The sequence below is a fragment of the Meleagris gallopavo genome, chromosome 2, assembly GCF_000146605.3.
Source record: "Meleagris gallopavo isolate NT-WF06-2002-E0010 breed Aviagen turkey brand Nicholas breeding stock chromosome 2, Turkey_5.1, whole genome shotgun sequence".
In the NCBI taxonomy this organism is placed as follows: domain Eukaryota; kingdom Metazoa; phylum Chordata; class Aves; order Galliformes; family Phasianidae; genus Meleagris; species Meleagris gallopavo.
In genome coordinates, this window is record NC_015012.2 from 40455435 (window position 1) to 40467805 (window position 12371).

Sequence of the window (12371 nt, forward strand, 5' to 3'; positions counted from 1 at the left end):
TTTGGCATGTTAGTCAGGAAAACAGGACTTAAATTTAGTAAAAGTCCTGCACAATGCATGTAGATGCCTGATGGGAAGCACTACACCTTCTATTGTTTGGATGAATTCAGAGGGTAAAATGGCAGTCTGTAGGATGAGATGGTTGAAGAGAGATTTCCTCAGTAGGAAATCCACCTCCTCTTTACAGATCATAAAGTTTAGTAAAATAACAAGCACAAAATGCACCAGTCATGCCTGTTGTCAGCAGTATATCTTGTTTATTATGCAGCAATTGTAAGATCAGACAGTTTGAACACAGCGAATATATAGATGGATAATGTTGTAATAACTGTTTCAGTTGCACGTAAAAGGCAAATTAGATGTAGCCTACTTAAAGGAAATCAAAATTAATTCACCTCTGATCGTGACCTTGTAAATCAGATAAGTTTTGAGTATTTGAGGAATTTAAATTTCTTGTAGGGGGGATTTGAGGTGAACCAGACAATATTTGCATCTACTGAGTAATTGCATACACAAACAAGGTTTTCCTATGCAGTAGCCTGTTTCATGTGGTCAGCTGATATTAACTCACAGATCCAACTTGGGGGTACCGGACTGATGCCTCTAAATTGTGATGAGGAAATTAGAGATGAGAACAAGTTTTAATGTGTAAGGACCAATGTAGATCGCTCTATAAAACTCAAACCAACACAAATTGGAAAAGAGATGGTGGGAAAAGATAAAAACTTATTATTCTTGTTTTAAATGAGCATTTCACAACAAAACAAAGCACAAGCCTCAAAATTGTTGTGCTTTTTGGGTTTGGCTGAAGTTGAAATAGAAGCAACAGAGCAGTGGAAAAAGAATTCTTTTTCTTTTTTTTTTTTTCCTCCCTTGATTAAGTGAACTAAACTAAGCTCAGATTTTTAAAAAAATGTCCCACTGAGTGTCTTCAGTTGTGTCTTACAGGAAAAGGATCAGTGTGTTGGCTATTTTTCTCAGAAGTTTTAGCATGCCTACTGTCCCTAAGCTGCCTTGAATTTTATCTGTTATAGAGCAGCTGCATGGATGCTATATTCCAACTGTGTCACTGGAATGACACGTCCTAATTAAACATATAGACTGTAGTCTTCTTTAAAATAGTCCATCTACATAAATTATTGATCTCCAAACATTAACACTGTGGGCACCTTTAATAGCTTCCCTTAATCTGTATTATGAATTATCAGAGTGTTTGAATAGGAATTACGTTTTCAGTCCGAGGAGGCATTAAGGATGCCTTGCAGTTATATTATCTCATCTGTGCTTATTCAGTTGCAGAAAATCCCCTTTTTACACGGTACAGTTGGAGCTCAATTCACCACATTCCAAGTAACTACCTCTTAGTTTTCATGTGGTCTGTTGCTTTTACCTGTGATGATTTTCTTGGCATGTAGAGCCACGTGGTTAACCAAAGTTCAGGATCTTACAAGTTTAGAAAAAAATTGTAATTGTGTTTATGAACAAACAACTTATACATAACCATATTTCCCTAAACACAATAAGAATGAAAAGCAAGTAGATTATTTTCTTAAAGTATGTAAGAAGTCTAATAATATCAAAAGTTCTACCAGAAGCCTCATGCTGAAAATGCTTTTCTTTGCCTTCTTTCACAAGGATGTTTGGTCCTCTCATCACTGTGAGCTCAAACTTGAACTTTCAGACTTTCAGTCCTTTAAGCTTTGATTCTGACCCAGACTGTTTTGGTTTACACTGAACTTTAAGAAGATTTATCAGGGTCTCTCTGCTAATGCTCTTTTACTTCACTTGAGTTGCATGACATGTGTGGATCCAAGACAAAGCTGAAGGCAGCTATGAATGTTGTTTAGCCCAGCAACAGGGAAGTGTAAAGATGCATGTACTTTAGAAGTGATTTCCTGGACAACTAGGATGATACACTACAAGTGCTGAGCTTTTGCAAAGATGTGGTGATGTTTTACCCTCTAGTCTCCATCATGTATGTTTCTATAAAGTCAAGGAAAGTAGAAGATGATGTCTCATAGCATTTCCTTTCTTGCTTCTTGTTCTCAGAGAGGCTATAGTTGATGTTGCAATTGTTCACACTTTTTTCATTGTAAGATCCACCCTCTCTCCTGGCTATATGAAATGGGTCTCTAAGTGAAGGGAGTGTGATTCTTTACCCAGTTTTATTGCGTGGTAGATACTCTCTAATGGAAGCAGTGTCTTCTCTCTTTTTTTTTTTCTTGCTGAAATTGCCCATTTAATTGTGTGTACTGTTTACCCTTTTCTGTAAGCTTCCACAAGAAACTGCAGTGATATTACATATTCATGGAAAACCACAACAGTGAAAGTTTCCTGCACTGCAGGTTAGCTTATATTCTAGAATTCAGAGTCTGAAAACACATCTCTATCTCTTGCATTCCTTGTTGCCCTCCACAATGCTTTTAAAGACTCTTCTTTCCGTGTCAAATAAAATTCACCCATTTTGTGAAATCCTGTTCTTAGCAAATCTCATACCCTGCATCAGATCTCTGAAGATTTAGGAGATGCTGAGACCTCATAATGGCCCTTTTCATAGGAGGCACAGTTCATCCACTGTGGGATTTTTTTTTTTTTTACAGCAGAACTTCATTTCAATAATTGAAGTTTTGTACTGATAGAAGTTTACTGCTCCATTTCATCTCTAACCAGCATCAGAACAGACTTATGTAATTATTATTTCAAACACTAAGAAGCAAGTGACTAAATTCTTTAGGGAGCCATAGTATTGTATGTCTGTTATAACTTCAGGAGGCATTGTAGCACCACTGTCAGTGGTGTCCTTTTTCTGGTTCCAATCTGGAATCAAGCACCTGCTTGGAGATTCAGGACTTCAAAGTATTTCAGGTGATCACTTCTGCCTTGAGTGATAACTTATTTTATTTCTTTGTGGAAAAAGTAGTTTTTATGGGCATATTGGGATTTTCAGTTCTTTTGAAGCCGAGTTTCAGTGGATACAGTGTCACACAATATATTTATTCTGGTTTAGCCAGGCCAAGTACTTCAAAAATAAAACAAAACAACAACAACAACAACAACATGGTTTCTTCCTGTGCTACTCACTACATATCCCTGTTTTCACAACTGCAATAAATCTTAAAGAAGAGAAATCTTCTCTCTGATAGATAGAATGACCAACATATGGCTTCACAAGTACTGACAGTGAGATGTAGTACATGAGAGATTAAAAATTGCTTCCAGGTATGATAATAAAGTCTTTCTCTGAAGGTAAGGTAATGGGATTCATATTTACATAGAGAAAATCAGAGACGGAGTTTCCATGAAAGAATCTGACTCTCATTATTATGCTTTCTCTACTTTTTTTTTTACTTTGTCCCATATCTTCATGTAAGCAAAGCCTTCCCCCCCACCTCCACTGCAAGATTATTGTGACTGTTATTTCCACCATCAGTCACTTACTCTTTATTGTATGGAAATAATAAATGATGAAAAATTAAGTATTTGAGTTGAAATGTTTTTAAAATTTTTAGGAAATGTGCAAGCTTTAAGCTTTTTGAAGTACTGGGAGGTTCAGATAAGGTGCTAAGAAATCTTATTCTATTCAATTCCCCTTCAGTGCTAACAACTGGAAAAAGCCCAGATTCTGTTGTTCTTTCTGGTTCTTCCATCTATATGTCATGTAGAATGTGTTGGGTTTTTTTTTCCATAGGAAATAGTCTCCAATCTTTTTTGTAGCTATTAAATAGCTGCCAAATTTGGGCCTGAACTCCACTGTCTGTATTATACCCATTTATCAAGTCATGCCCTTTTCTCATTACCTAGATGAAGTTATAAAAAACTTAAGTATGTTATCATGAGACGTAAAGGTCTTGCATTTTTCCTTTCAAGACCCAATTTCAGGCTTCTGTTATTTCTATCTTGTAGTGACTAAAATTGTATCTATTGCTACATATTTTATAATAGCACATAAAACAGCATCCCAGCATCCACCTCACTTCAGGCATTGTTATTTGTGTCCTAGGAAACAAGTTCTGGAAGTCAAATAAAGGATGGAATTAAATTATTTTGTCTGGAAATGCATATCAAATCCATTCACCTTTCCCACTGAAATTCAAAGAAAGCTTTTGATGTGTCTCTACATAATAAAACTATTTATTGTCATATTTTAATAATCCAAAGCCCAGCTATAGATTTGTGATCTAATATAGCTGTGTTTTTAGCATAATAGTTTCTAATTTTTATTATACAAATACTCAAAGGTATCCATACAGATGAGGGAAATACAAGTCCTGTTCATGGCCAGAAAGCAAAGGCAGTGCATTAGAATGATTTTTTTCTGTAGTCACAGCAGGTATTTCTTCAAAAGAAGGACAAGCAAACAGATTTCTCTATTCCCTATCTAGTCTTCCTACCAAAAAATAATTTTCCCTCTGTGCACACATGACAGAAGATTTAAGATATAGCCTCTCATCACCCTGCTCAGCATGTCATAGCATGTCATGTGATATCATATTCATATGAATATATTGTAAAGAAATAGGAGGACAGCTTATGATTCCCTAGTTTAGCTGCCCTTAATATCCTGGTACACTAATGTGCTTCCAAGTCTTTCAGTTCAGGCATGACAGAAGGGGAAGGAATACTTCCTAAGCATTTTTAATTACTGGACATAAATACATGTTCCTGTAACATTTTCAGGTGTTGTGGGGCAGAGTAGCCTCCAGAAACCAGCATAACATCTGTGGAAAATCATAGTCACAGGCTTAAGAGATCACAAGACGTCATATGCATCAGAAATTAAAGCGTACTGCACAGACAAAGATACAGAGGAGAAAGATCTAAAGGTAGAAAAGAGACAGAATAGAAAGAAGGAGATGGGGCAAAGAGTTAGAACAACGCTTTGTTTAGGTGATCATTTTCCCTCCTGGAGACTATTTCTAGACTGTAAAAATGGTAAGATATCTAATGGCAAACACATTAGTGTGGTTATCAATTATTCTGTTAGTTTATGTGTCAATAGTTTATATATTGAGAATGCTCTGAAAGCGATCTGATGTTTTCTCCTGTTTTTGGTCATTGCAGAAGTCAGCACAGTTTTGGAAGTAACATTTCAGTCAGATAATTTCTTTTTTCTTCCTTTCCCTTTTTCCCTTTTCCTTTTTTTTTTTTTTTTCCTTGATGGACACTGTTAAGTTGATGCTGTGGGGAACACTCTTATCCATGCCTCTGTCACAAGCATTCTGTTCTCATAAAACAAATTAATCAGAGGTAGTCATGAATTTAATACTGTATTTGAATATACACTCTTAGGAGTAATGTCCAAAGAAAAAGATCTAAGTATTTGCAATAACCACTGGAGCTGCTGAATGTAGGAAATGGTGCATAATACATAAAAAGCTTAGTTCCTAGATACTTCATATTTCAGACTTGGTGTCTGAAATTAGTTGTACTTTTGACCTTACTCTGTGCAAGTCTCTCATGCCTCATGAAGATACACTAAGGTTCATGTAGTCTTAGAGTTATGAGAGCATAGAAAATCTTAAAATAACATGCATAAAAGACACAGTGGGAAATAAAGACACCACTGAAATAGCTGCAAAATAAATGAGAACTGCTTGTTCCTTTCACAGGATGAAAGAAGGGCTGAGCAGTGGAAAATTAAAAATTATAATTCCTATATGAAAGGATACAACTAAGGTGTGTTTTTCCAACTTCAAAATTTTTTACTTTTCAACTTTATACTCTTCTTTTAATATAATCTTGCTCTCTATTGCACAGTAAAATGACCTTTAGTTTCACTTGTATTTTGAAGTGCATAATTATGTCATACAGTAAAAGAATTTTACAGTCATTGATACTGGATCATAGGCATTAATCACACTTAGAAATGTCCTAAGTGAATTATACAGATCATATCAAATAAGTGAAAGCAAAACCTTTCCACAACAGTACTGTTCACTCTCTGTACAGCACACTGCATAGATTGTTTTTTAAACTATCAAACGAATGTGGTAATTTCCAAGGAACAACTTTTCAATCTTTTTCTTGCAAAACCAGGATCAGTTTTTTCCTGTTTTGTCTAGTAAGATATTAAGTCTTATATACTGTGGTTTTAGCTGGAAGATTGAAATGCATGACTGACGTGGTTTAATCCATGGCATGGATGAGAGCATCAAAAACTTCACCTTAATTAGTAAGGCAACCCTGGGATCTATTCAGCCAAATGTACTGCTAGGAATTTGTTCAAAATGCTATGTGTCTTGTCCTGTAGTAAGACAAAATTTTCTAAGGCTGATTCTCAAACTAGACTACATACTACAGGTCATTACCTTATACAGAATTTAGGACTTCGATAGAATTCAAAGATATTGACTCCCAGCAGCCAGGTCTTTAAACATGAACATTTAAGAAAGGGTGTCATATTTTTCACAGAGAGAGAGGATGGGCAATATACACATGCAAAGATGCTCACTCTGTATATCTGGCCTGCTTAGGTCACAGGTCTCCCTAGTAACCTCAAATATCAAAGCAGACCAGGCTCTTCTCCCTTCCCACCTATGTTACTCTCCACAGATACCCAGTTCTTGCCTCCCATGGCTCAGATCTGACAACTCATCACCCTAAACTCCCACCTAGTCCTCAGTGCTCCAATACTCCCAACCTCACATCTCAGAGCTTCTTGACATCCCAAACCCACTCTGTCATGGGTTCCTGCCTACCACAGAGCTTCAAGCTCTTTCCTGCATCCAGGTACAGATGCGCAAAGGCATGGCACAGCTTGCACCCAGCTATTAATTCTGTCTCCCTGTCTTGTCAGCTCACTTGAATGATTGCTCCTTGGTCTGTTTCATGAAAAATGTTTCGCAACTGATACTGAGCAATGGTTTCTGTGGAAATCAGTTCAAAGCCCTAAGATTACTTAGTTACAAACAAGCCATTGAAAAGCGTTAGAGAGTATTCAGGCTAGAATACAAAACCAGTCTGAAAGCTGCTGAGAGTATCTGGGGATAGCTGAGCAACAACTAAGCAGAATCTGACTTCATGAGCAGCCAGGAACCATTTTTATTTTATGCCTGGTCAGAACTAGAAGTTGAAAGGCTAATTTGATGAGGTGATTGTCATTCTGCCACCTGCAACTCCCAAGTGCTGCAAAGCTTCGATTGGTGTCGTGCTTTGGCCTTTCTTGCTGCCTTTCTATAGTCTCAGGTTTATAGTTACCATCATCAGGGTATTAAAGTTCTGCAGACATCATTCTCCATCTGTCTACACCTGGCAAATCCTGCATTCTCCTCCTCAAATAAATCCTTCCTCTGAAATGTTGGTTTATACATTCCATGCACTCAGAGTTAACTTTACAGTCTTAAAAACATCTTGACTCATGAACTAAACAAAGGGGAAATTAAAAATGAGAGGGAGGAAAGCAGATGACAATTAAACAGGCTAAAATGAATCTTAGTTAATATGAAATAAAAGGCTTAGCTGTCAAAAACTATATTTATTACAATGTTATTAATATTAATAGTGAGTACTTAGTGTACTCACTAAGTGATACTTTCTCTTTATGAATTCTGTCTCCTGCAAACTAAAATTTAGCATACATTATTAATTCTACATCATTTGAGATTATTTCCATTTTACAACCATCTTTATGTTTTAGAACTTCTTGTTCTTGAACCAAAATATAAATATAACATAGAAAGACACTGCCTCTAATTAAGTTTCATTAAGAAAATAATAGGCTTTCATTTTGTATGTAGACATCTGTGAAGAGAAACTTTGAAGAAAACTGCATCCTGTAGTTGAGACAGGCATCCTTAGAAAGATTCAGAGCAACTTGAGTGTTGTGAAAGAACTGAGAAATTCTGCACATAGACTATAGTAGACCTTACTACAGAGTGCGAAAGATTGCTATCTCAGTGCATAAGTGTGAGAATAATCATCAGTGGTTTTATTTATTTACTGAGAGAACCACATGATGCAGTGTCAGGGGAGGATCTGGTTGGAGATTAGGAAAACTCTCTTCCCTGGAGGGATGGTTGGGCACTGGAACAGGCTCCCCAGGACAGTGGTCACAGCACAAAGCTTCTGGAGTTCAAGGAGCATTTCAACAATGCTCTCAGACATGTGGTTTAATTTTAGGTAGTTCTTGTAGTCCTATGTGGAGCCTGGAGTTGGACTAAATTATTCTTGTGGGTCTCTTCCAAACTGGAATATTCTGTGATTCCTTTTGAAAGCTTTGGGAGGTGTTTTATATCAGTGAAGCACTTAGTCATTAGTGGAGGGCTTTCTTGGTCACAGACTGCGTTCATGTTGGACTTCGTTAAAAACTTTCATAGAAAGGCTGAAGTGATGTGAGTTTAAATGCTACTCTCCTTGTAATAGTAAATGCTTTGTGCTGCATCTGACATTGATCGTGCACTTCCATATCCATTTTTTTCCCTAGCTCCCAACACCATATCCCTACAATGGGCAACTGAATAAGTATAAAATTTGATGACCACGTAAACTTTATGTGTAGTATGGAGAGGAATTCAGTTTTAGTCAGGACCATCAGCACTGTGCCTCTTATTAATACCAGTTTAAAAAGGATCTTCATTCATAGGACTATCATACTTATGTGCCCAAATACCAGCAGCAGATAGAAGCAGACAATTTATAGTTGCATTTTGAAGTGTCTGAGCAGTTCACAGGACTAAGATATAATAAATACATGTAGGCCAGGAGTGGCCTATCCATTTTTCCTTTTCCTCACTGGGGGAGTGGCAACCATGGTTTCTTGGCATTTACTCAGCCCTCCTGCTTTGGTATAATCAGGAGCTGGAAATGTACCGTGACTAAGTCTCTTTTATATCAAATTCAAACATTCTTGTCAACACCAGGATTCAATTTGCATTTTCAGTGCCAAGGGTTGACAGAATAACTCTACCCTCTGTGTGTTAAATCAATCCCATGGATGGAGGGAGGTACCTATTCAGCTTAATTTAGGTTACCAAGGGACAATTTTGAGACTTGCTGCATAAATTAGAGTGAAAAATTACAGAATGTGGGGGAAAACGTCTTTTTTTGTTTGTTTCTGGAAGGAAGACCTGTTGTGTCAGCAACAGTCTGAAAAAGCCATTTTTACCTTTATACATGGCTTAGCCTATTCTCAGCTTTTACTAAGTGAGAATCCTGTAGAAAGACCTACAAGCATCTCAGCTACCTCTCAAGTGTGACTGTTGTAGATGTTGTAGGATGAAGGGTTTCAAAGGCATTGTGGCCAAAGGAGAGATCATAAGATCAGATTGCAATGATGATCATGGAGGTATTTCCTCAGAAACACTAAGACAAACTGCAAGCATTTACAAAACTTTAAAAAATCAAGCTGTCAGAGACATAGGAACATTTCTTCATTGTATTATCTTCCAATCTCAACTCTATCTTTAGTTTCACACTTAGCAAAGTTTGCCTCCATTCATACCACTTGTCTTACCCTCTTATGCACTGCATGCCTTCTTGGCTTTCTCCTCTTTATCTTTGCTCTTGACTTTTTTTATGCAGCAACACTGGAAAAAGCACCATGTATCTGATAATGTATATGTAGCTCTCTTATTTTCCTAGACAAGCTTCTTTCTTTCTTACTCACTGCTGTACTATTTGCTATTGTTTGTTGTGTAAGCTTTCTCTCATCTGTTCATTAACTTCCCTCTGTCCAGGTTTTTTTTTTACAGTTCCTTTGAAGGCCAAATAGATGCTTTCTAGAAAGGCTTATCGATTCTTAGTCATTTTTCCCTGCTTTCTATTGAGAGAGCATGAAATCTGTGATTTCTGTCATTTTTACATCTAATGAATGGTCTAATTCCACCAATCTTTCTCATATTTGTATTTCCTCAAGGAATATTTTTCCAGTATTAATTTGCTGTCCTTACATTCAACACTAAATTTAAAGAAGTCTTATCCTCTCCTGTGCATCTTAATGTATGTATGCATCAAAGCTTCCTTCTTCTGGTAGATGTTGCTGTTGTGTGGCATCAGGGTGTTATTGTACTTAAAGCAGAGCAAGGAAGTAGGGATGTTAAGCATATAAATTAAAGTCTGAAGGGATGTTCACTCACATAGTGATAGTGCATGCTCACTTCAAATATCTGAAGGATGATTGCACTGAGTGCAGGGTTGGTTTCTTCTCACGGTGACAGAACGAGGGGAAATGGCCTCACATTGCACAAGGAAAGGTTTAGATTGGATATCAGAAAAAACTTCCTTACTGAAAGGGTTGTTAAGCACTGGAATAGGCTCCCCAGGAAGGTGATTGAATCACCATCCCTGAATGCTGACTGGTTTAAAAACCATTTGGATGTGGTGCTCAGGGACCTGATTTAGCAGAGGATTGTTAGAGTTAGGCTGGTGTGGTTAGGTTGTGGTTGGACTTGATGATCTTGAAGGTCTTTTCCAACTTGAGCAATTCTATGATTCTGAGCCTACTTAGAGCCCTATAAACTGTCTGGTCAGGCATTTGCTTCATATTTTGCAGATCCACCTAACTGCTGAGAGTGTATGGTACTGGCTAGTTGAAAAGCAGTGGGAAGTCCAAGGCTAGATTCACATCATCTCTTTGTTGTGCGATTGATTGGATCGTTAGGGTATAGTAGAGATGTCAGGCAGCAACTATACCTAGTGATAGGCAATAATTACCACTCCCTTCCACCACCAGAATAATTGAGCAACTACCCTTCTATTCCATTAAACAAAATAATACAAATCACACATTTCAACAGTTCATTCTTTTCTATTTCATGCTTTTTTTTTTCTTCCACCTTCCCAGGGAAATTAACACTAACTCCAAATGTGTTATAAGAGTTAAGACTCTACATGGCAAACATAATGTTTGCTCTATTGTGTTTTAGCCAACTCCAGTATGCTCTATGTTTACAAGCTGGCTGTAGTACTTGGTTCTGTACATCCCTGCATGAAGGTTATCATTATCTAATAACAATGAATTTCTTAATGGATTAAAAAAAAAAGGAAGAGTGAGAGAGAAAAGAAAAAGAAATATCAACGAGTGACCTGAGGATGATCACAAGACCTTCATCTTTAATGATGATCTTTAATTTCTGGAATCATCTGTTTGGGTTATCTCTACCTGCTGCAGGGATGTTTGCTATGGCACTTGCATTGCGATGCAGCCCACATTCTCTCTGATAGACCACTATCAGTAGGCAGGTGTACAATACTCTACTTAGACTACATAGTCTCAGAATGAATTGATCCTGGAAGCATGAGACTTAATGTTCCTTCCAACGTGCACCTTAACCTCGATTGTTTTGACTCTGGATGTTCTTAAGGTTCATTTAATGTCCAATATTATGAAAACAAATCCCTGCTTCCTATAAACTTTAAACTTTCTTGCTACTAGAAACAGCACTGCTTATTTTTTTATTTTTTTTATTTTTTCCTTTTCAAAGTATGAGCCTTGTCAGATCAAGACCAGTTCAAATTTAGTCTTAAATGCAGAGTCTGGGCTCCTAGAGGGTTACCCTTAATTTAATTGTTCTAAGTGTTAGGGCTGAAGTATCTCAGAGGAAATTATTCAGGTTTCCATGAGTTGTGCACAGCCTTCTTGAGGATCAGTAGTTTTAACATATGGAGAGTTTGTGGTTCAACATGTATTTTTTGGACTTCTATCAAGTATAGACCTTAGTGAAATTGCTAACTCAGAAACCTTTCTCAGATTTGTCAACCTTGCTGATGCAGCAGTTGTAGCTTGCTGGCTTGGTGCCGGTTTGTAAACTAAACATCCTTTGTGGGATGATGTGAAATCACAGATTCCTTAGTGCATCTCCTTAATCTCACCCCTCCACACCTGCTGTCCTCCTGGGTGATTTTACTGCCTCCTCAATGTCCTCTCTAATATCTACAGTGCAATTTTGCAGTCTAACTCTTCAAATTCAGCCTCTTCCCCTGCGCAGGCTTTTCCTCTGTTCCAGAGAGCCACACTGACCCCCTCCTTCTGCCCCTATCCCCATAATTTCATTAAAGAGAAATAAGGGAAATTCTTGTCTGTCCTCCAAACCCATTCTCCAAGCCTTTTCATTCATCACTATTGACAACTCTTCCATCTTCCCAGTCACTCAGATTGACAGCTATGAAATTATTTTTCACTCCTCACTTTCTAATATCAGGTCCCCTCAAATTCTGTCTTCTTTGCCTTTGTAGTACTCTAAATCTGTCTCTTTCCTTTTCTTTTGTGTCACTCATCATTTTGCTCTCCTGGTATACTGCAGCCTTCTTTTCTTTGCATTTTCTGGAAGCCTCTCCACTGAAGCTGACCCAATAACCATTGGCTAAATTCATTTATTCTCCCTTAGCTAAGACAGTGTTGTTTGTTCTGTTGTTTGTGGTTGCTTTCTTTTTTC